The sequence below is a fragment of the Poromitra crassiceps genome (assembly GCF_964638095.1).
Source record: "Poromitra crassiceps genome assembly, chromosome: 7".
Lineage (NCBI taxonomy): Eukaryota > Metazoa > Chordata > Actinopteri > Beryciformes > Melamphaidae > Poromitra > Poromitra crassiceps.
The window spans coordinates 1,671,022-1,678,223 of NC_139628.1; positions in this window are offsets into that span (position 1 = coordinate 1,671,022).

Here is a 7,202-nt window from a genome sequence, read left to right on the forward strand (position 1 = left end):
AGAGGGAAATAACAAGCCTGTAAGAACTTTTATTGAGATACTGAACTAACATCACAGCAAGACATAAGTGATGCCATGCACGCATGTTAAGCTATCGTCATCATCACATCAGACAGGCTGTGTAAAGCAGCCACTTGCGATTCTGAAGGGCATAATTTCATTCAGATAACAAGGGACCCGTTTGAAAATGTTTGTCACTTATGCCCATATGTTTCTCAAAAAACATCACATCCATTTACACCCGCTTACTGCGAGCTAGCATGACATGGCTGGCTGGTGCCATGGTAGCCTACCTACCTTCCTCCAGTCCACCTGTTTGTCTGGCAGGCACAGCGACAAGTTCTTTTGTTTAGCCTACGACAACGTTACGTGCTAATTTGCATATCAATATGCGCTAATTAAGTAACTACTAATGACTCTGACAGCTCAATGCTCACCTCAGTTTCATTGATCATGAGTGGGGAGAACGATTGTGTGGACTGTGGAGGACCACTTCGCTGCTGTACTGTGTGTGTGACCTGTGTGAAGTGATGTGGGATTAGGCAGATAGATGGAGGAGGGAGCGCCTGCGCAGCCGCGGTTCTAGAAACTTTTCGGGTGGGCTGAACCCCCCTAAATTTTTGTCTCAGCCCACCCTAAGAACATAGAGGGGGGGGGGAAACATGCACACAGCGCATTGAGTGTAGTCAGAAACTGCTACTAATGACCACCATGGATTTGGAGAGGGATTAAAAAAAAAAAAAAAAAAAAAAAAAAAAAAAGGTTTTTTGCCTCTATTTTTTTGGGTGGGCTGAGACTATTTTTGGGTGGGCTAAAGCCCACCCAAAAACGGCCTAGAACCGCCCCTGCTTCAGTGTACGTCAACCGCCCACGCCTAGCCGCTGCCTCAGCATACGTCAACAAACCATCGCTGCCTACGTAGAGCTACACCCGGCAACCACCGCCAACCGTGTCCGAGACCCACCGCACCCACCACCGCCCGCTTCCAGCTACCGCCCAGCATAGGTCAAGAAACCGTCACAGCCTACATCGAGCTACGTCCAGCAATCACCGCCGCCCACGTCTAGCAATTGCTTGGCCTACATCCAGCACGTTCTCTAACCGACATTTGGCAACCACCCCAGCCAGCGACCTCCGCCGCACACGTCTAGCAACCGTCGCAGTTTGCACCCAGCAACCGCCACAGCCTGCATCTAACAGCTGCCCCAGCCAACGTATAGCGACCACACAGCGACCGCAGGCTACATCTAGCAACTACCACAGCCTACCTACGGCAACCGCCCATGTCCGGCAACTACCGCTGTCTTCATCTAGCAACTGCCACAGCCTATGTCTAGTAGCTCAGGTCTAGACATAGGCGACGCGCGCCTGTACAGTTCTCCCTCGACACGGCCCCGTCCCCGCCGCTATCGACTCGTTCCCGCAGCTACCGCTGCCTCACGTCGCCCTCGACACGGCCCCGTCCCCGCCGCCGTTGACTCGTTTCCCGCAGCTACCTCTGCCTCACGTCGCCTCGACACAGCCTCGTTACCGCCACTGTCGTCGCATCGCCTTACCACCTCAGTCAGGCGCCACTCGCCCTCGACATGGCCCCGCCACCACCGTCCCCATCGCCTTACCACCTCATGCAGGCGCCGCAGCGCCCTCGACACGGACCCGCAGCTGCCGCTGCCTCATGTCCCCCTCGACACGGCCCCATCCCCACAGCCATCGACTCGTTCCCACAGCTACCGCTGCCTCACGTTCAGGCACCGAGATGCGTTCAGGCACCGGGATGCGTTCAGGCACCGGGATGCGTTCAGGCACCGGGATGCTTTTCAGGCACCGAGATGCGTTCAGGCACCGGGATGTCTCCAGGCACCGGGATGCTTTCAGGCACCGAGATGCGTTCAGGCACCGGGATGTTTCCAGGCACCGGGATGCTTTCAGGCACCGGGATGCCTCCAGGCACCGGGATGCTTCCAGGCACCGGGATGCCAACGCCCTACGTAGACTACAATCAGCACCTGCAGCATTCCCATTCTACACTGCAGCCGATCCAGGCAGGCCTACCTGCAACCCCCGCCACCTACTCCCTCCACCCTCAGCATCTGCCCTCGCTCTCAAGCCACCAGAACAATCACAACACCATTTCAGCAGCCGACCTCAGCGAGGGAACCCAATGCCAGCGCCCACAGCAGCCGACCTTGGAGGGGGAACCTGACGCAGGGATGCCAGCGCCAGGAGCAGCCGACCTCAGCGGGGGAACCGACACCAGGATGACAACGCCCACAGCAGCCCACGTACAGCATTCCCCTCAGCCAGAGCTTCCGGCACTAGGATGTCGGTGCCCCTGTTGCCTCTTCACTCCCTCGCTCTCAAGCCACCAGAACAATCGCAACACCATTTCAGTAGCTTTAACAACAGCGGTGCAAGACGCAATGTCACGAAGCACCAGCACCATGCTCCAAGCAGCCTCCCAGTTCTACGAACGGCACAGAGCCGTCAGTTAAACCAAATTCCTCCATCTCAGTGACTTCCTGATTCGACGAATGGCATCAAGTTGCCAGTTAACCTGTTTCCCTTCATCTCGACAAATGACACAGGGTTGCCAGTTAACCAAATTCCCCTCCATCTCAGAAGATTCCTCTCTGCGACCGGAGTCGGTTGCCAGTTAACGTCTCTGTTAATCAGCCTGGACGTCACCATGCAGTCGGCCATCGTCGTGCATCGAGCAGCCGCCAAGAGGGCCAGGTCGTATCCCTCCCCTGCCTGCCCACATCGGCCTTTTCACTAAAGGTGCTCCTTCCATCGGTTTTGGGGTTCTACGGTGACAGATGGTTCGCGGCAGCATTGCAGTTCCACCGCCGATACAAGATCGCCTTCCCAACATTCAACCTATTAACCTTGATCAGCTTCACCTCCTATGCCCCCTCCGTCCGGCCATCCAAACTCAACCGTCAGGACTCTCAGTGGCGTCAAACTCATAACCGGCATTCTAAGCCTAACTTCTAACCACCCTCAAGTAGCCTCTCTCCACAGTGGTCTCCTTCGCCTGGAAGCAACCAGAGACTCATGCCGCCTTCCTGTCAATATGTATCAGTACCGCTCCGGCTACGACACTCCTCAACATGTATCTGTATCGCTCCGGCTACGACACTCCTCAACATGTATCTGTATCGCTCCGGCTACGACACTCCTCAGCTACGACACTCCTCAACATGTATCCGTACCGCTCCGGCTAAGACACTCCTCGCATAGCCTGAACCTTGGAGGAACCTTCTTTGACTTCCTTCGGTGATCCAACTTCACCGCCTGGACTTTTCTCTTCAACCCACGCCGCCATGTTTGCACGTCCGACCTACATCACTCAGAAGACACTTTGATGACACTTTGATTTCAAAGCCCCGTTACCACCGAATCCTTCGAGGTCCTCTCATCTTACCTAAATTACCTGAAATCATATAGCCGTATACCCACGATCCTCTCTTCGTCTCCAGTTCCGGCCAATTGGCCACTGTATTCTGACTCCACCATCACCTCCGGCTGTCCTCTCCTCATCCGGTATCTCCCCCATCCACTACTCCGGACACTCCTTCAGAATCGGTGCCGCCACTTCATCCCTCGCAACGGCACCCCGGAACACCTCATCAAACTCATGGGCCGCTGGTCCTCCCAGACCTACCGTCGATACTTACGATCAGATCTCAAAGATCTCCGTTCTGCTCAGTCCTTTCTCTTCACCTAACTGGAGGTTTTTGGGGGTCTGTCGAAGCCGCTCGACTGCTGGACTCCTCGGAGACCGGAAGTAGGCTGACCCCGCCGAACCTCCCCAAACCACTGACGATCCGCCGAGACGGATCCCACGCTCCACCGAGATGGAGCCCATATACTCCGCCGAGACGGAGCTCATTATCCATTCAAATAAATGGTCAAATGTTCCTGGTTGTTGTGTGGTCCTTGCTAGTGAATGGAAGCTTACTAAGCGAGTTTCAGGAGCAGGACCACGCAATCAATCAGGCCTTCACAAGCCACGCCTCCCCAGGTGAACCTAACCTCCTATATAACCTCACCTGGCCCGTTGTCTCCTCTTGGCTCTCGCTTCTGCGCCCCTCCCCCCCACCCTCTTGTGTTCTCTCTCCTCCATTTCTCTGTCTCCTCCTCATTCTGTCTTCCCGTATAGGTAACTAGAAGTAGGGGGTCTGTCGAAGCCGCTCGACTGCTGGACTCCTCGGAGACCGGAAGTAGGCTGACCCCGCCGAACCTCCCCAAACCACTGACGATCCGCCGAGACGGATCCCACGCTCCACCGAGATGGAGCCCATATACTCCGCCGAGACGGAGCTCATTATCCATTCGAATAAATGGTCAAACGTTCCTGGTTGTTGTGTGGTCCTTGCTAGTGAATGTCCAGCAGTGAGAAGCCCAGGTCTATGAACAGGTCCATGCCAAGTAGGTTGGCACCCTGGCGCGCCACTGTAAAGGGGAAGGAAGGCAGGTGCTTTTTTCCATAGCTGACAGGCATGTCAACAGTTCCCACAATAGCGATTTCAGAGTTTGCGTACCCCCGCAGGGGAATTTTAGGTGGTGGGCCAAGTGGAATGTGGGAAAAGAATGTTTTGTACGTAGTCAAATTGAGCAGTGATGCTGCAGCTGCAGCATCCACAATTAGCGGCATGCCCACCTCCCCCAGCTGTACAGTACACGTTTTGAATGATGCTCCTGTAGAGAGGACATTGCTAATTTCTGTGAAATCAGAACTGGATCGGCCAAGTCTGTTCTGTGGGGGTGCATGGGATGGGGCCGAACGACAGACTTTAGCAAAATGATTCAGTTTAGAACAATTTCTACAAGCCTGACCACGGGCAGGGCACTGTGGTGCTCTAGTTGCATGGGAATTGGAGCCACAATTGGCGCAATTGCGCCTGGGGCCCACATCGGGGCGCTGTCTGACCATCTGAAACACAGGCACACTACTTTCAGTAGCTGGGAAGGCTGACGATGACGTCACGTGCTGGGCCAGCGCGTGTGACGGTGTCTGTCCAACAGTACTCAACAGAGAGGAACATTCCAAAGCGGACTCCACTTGCAATGCCGTTTTGATCGCGTCAGCCAGTGTCAGATCGTCCGATTCCATCAGCAGTCTCTCTCTTGTTTTATCACATGACGTGCCTTCTATCAGTTGGTCTCTAATCATTTGATCATGCAGCACACCATAGTCACAGGCTCGAGCAAGCTCACGGAGGTCCGCCACAAAAGCTTGTACAGACTTACCGGGCCGTTGGTGGCGCTTCCGCAGTTTGTACCGACGCATCAAGACTCGCTGTTTGCCTGCGAAATGAGCCATCAGTAACGCCACAGCCTCATTGAACGTTGCGGCTGATCCAAGCGCTGCGAGGATTCGTTGCCCCTCGGCCCCGAGGCAGTGAACTAGAAGGGCCTTCTCCCGTCTGGCAGTGAGCTCTTCCTCTGAAAACCCCATCGCATCTATATAGGCATTAAAACCTGCCAACCATCGTGTCCATGGCACCGTGGGCTCCCCCGGCACCGCAAGGAAAGGGTCCGGTGGAGGAAGATTAAATCCAGCCATTCTCGTCGACAAATGTTATAAGCAGAACAGACTGACGCGTGCACACCGTTCAGGTTAGGACAACTCTGCTTTACTTCCTTATTCCACACATTCTTACAACACATGCACACCCTATCAGAACCATACATTAACATACGACATACCCCCACAACCCAGTCTCTTAAAGGTATCGCCTGGACATAACAGAGGGGAAACTACTCACCTCTGTATTTACCACTACACCCCTGGTTGGCCGGAGCCAATGGCAGAGCTTGCTTCCAGTGAGTCAGACTACACTTCTCTTGTTTCACGGCATGTCTGGTCAGAGAAAATGTTATTTTAGACTCCAGTAGGGTTATTTTAAAAGACAAATATTTGTGAATAAGATTAGGAGACTGCATATTGATCTGTCCACTGGCAGCCAGGAAAGATCAGCGTGCATTTTTGATCTATACTTCTCTTTTGCTTCAGCTGTTGCTGCACTCAGAGGCACCATGCCCACTGAATCTGAGGGGACAATTGTTTTTGATGTATTTATTTATTTATTTATTTATTTATTTATTTTGCAAAATTCATGGCGGTCATTAGTAGTAGAGCATCAATCCCCTTTTCAAACATGTGAAAATGAAATGCTGTTAGTTATTATAGGCATAGTTTGCATAGCAAGTTACTGTACCAGGCAGCTACAGTTATTGTATGTTAGCTATCCCTCAATCTGTTGTTTACAAGTCATGTAGAGCTGTTATAGCAGTGAGCTGATAGTTTTTACCACCACTATCACAGGTTATACTGTAGATAGTAAAACACTGAATTCCATTTGATGTCTCCAGGTCAAAATGCAGTTCTCTTAAAAAGTATTAGCATTGTGGATCTCTTTTTATGTGAATAACATTTTGGGTAAAGCAAGATTGTGCTATATTTCAAGAAAAGTGGCAGCAGTGTAGAAGCTAGTGTAGAAGTGGTCTCACTTGTAAAAGAGGTTTTAATCTCAATGTGACTTCCTAGTTAAATAAAAGTTATATATAAATAATTGACAAAAACCTCTAAATAATACGTACGTATTTTGTATTTTGCTTACTTAGACATTCTACTTATTTTTGCTTCTATCGCATTTACTACTGTTATTCTATGCTATGGTTTATGCTATATGCTATAGGTTTATGTTGTGTTATTCTGCTTATTTTGCTTAATATTGCATTTACTACTGTTTATTTTATGCTATGTGTGTTCTGTGAGCAAGCTACTGTAACTTGTCCCAATTTCCCCCCGGGGATCATTAAAGTCTTTCTGATTCCTGATTCTGATTCTGATAAATAGACAGTATTTACCCTAATGAGAAAAGGAGCAAATATTTATGGTTAAAACGGAATGAGCTATTTTAGAAAAACAGCCAAAAGGTCGCCCCCTCAGAATTGTGGCTTGCATGACGCCCCCTGGCTGCACTTGACTAGGTTGCTGGACAGTAAAGATGAGACAGTACCCAGGCTTGCATAACCTGTGTTGGATTAAGGAAAGAGGAGCATCTTCGCATAAGAGATATTCCTCCTTCTATTTTTCAAACTATCTTGTCTATGTCACATTAGTTAGTTCAGTTTAGTTCAACCATCCCTGTTGTTTGTTTTGTTTGTTTGTTTGTTTTTCCTCCCCCTCTCTC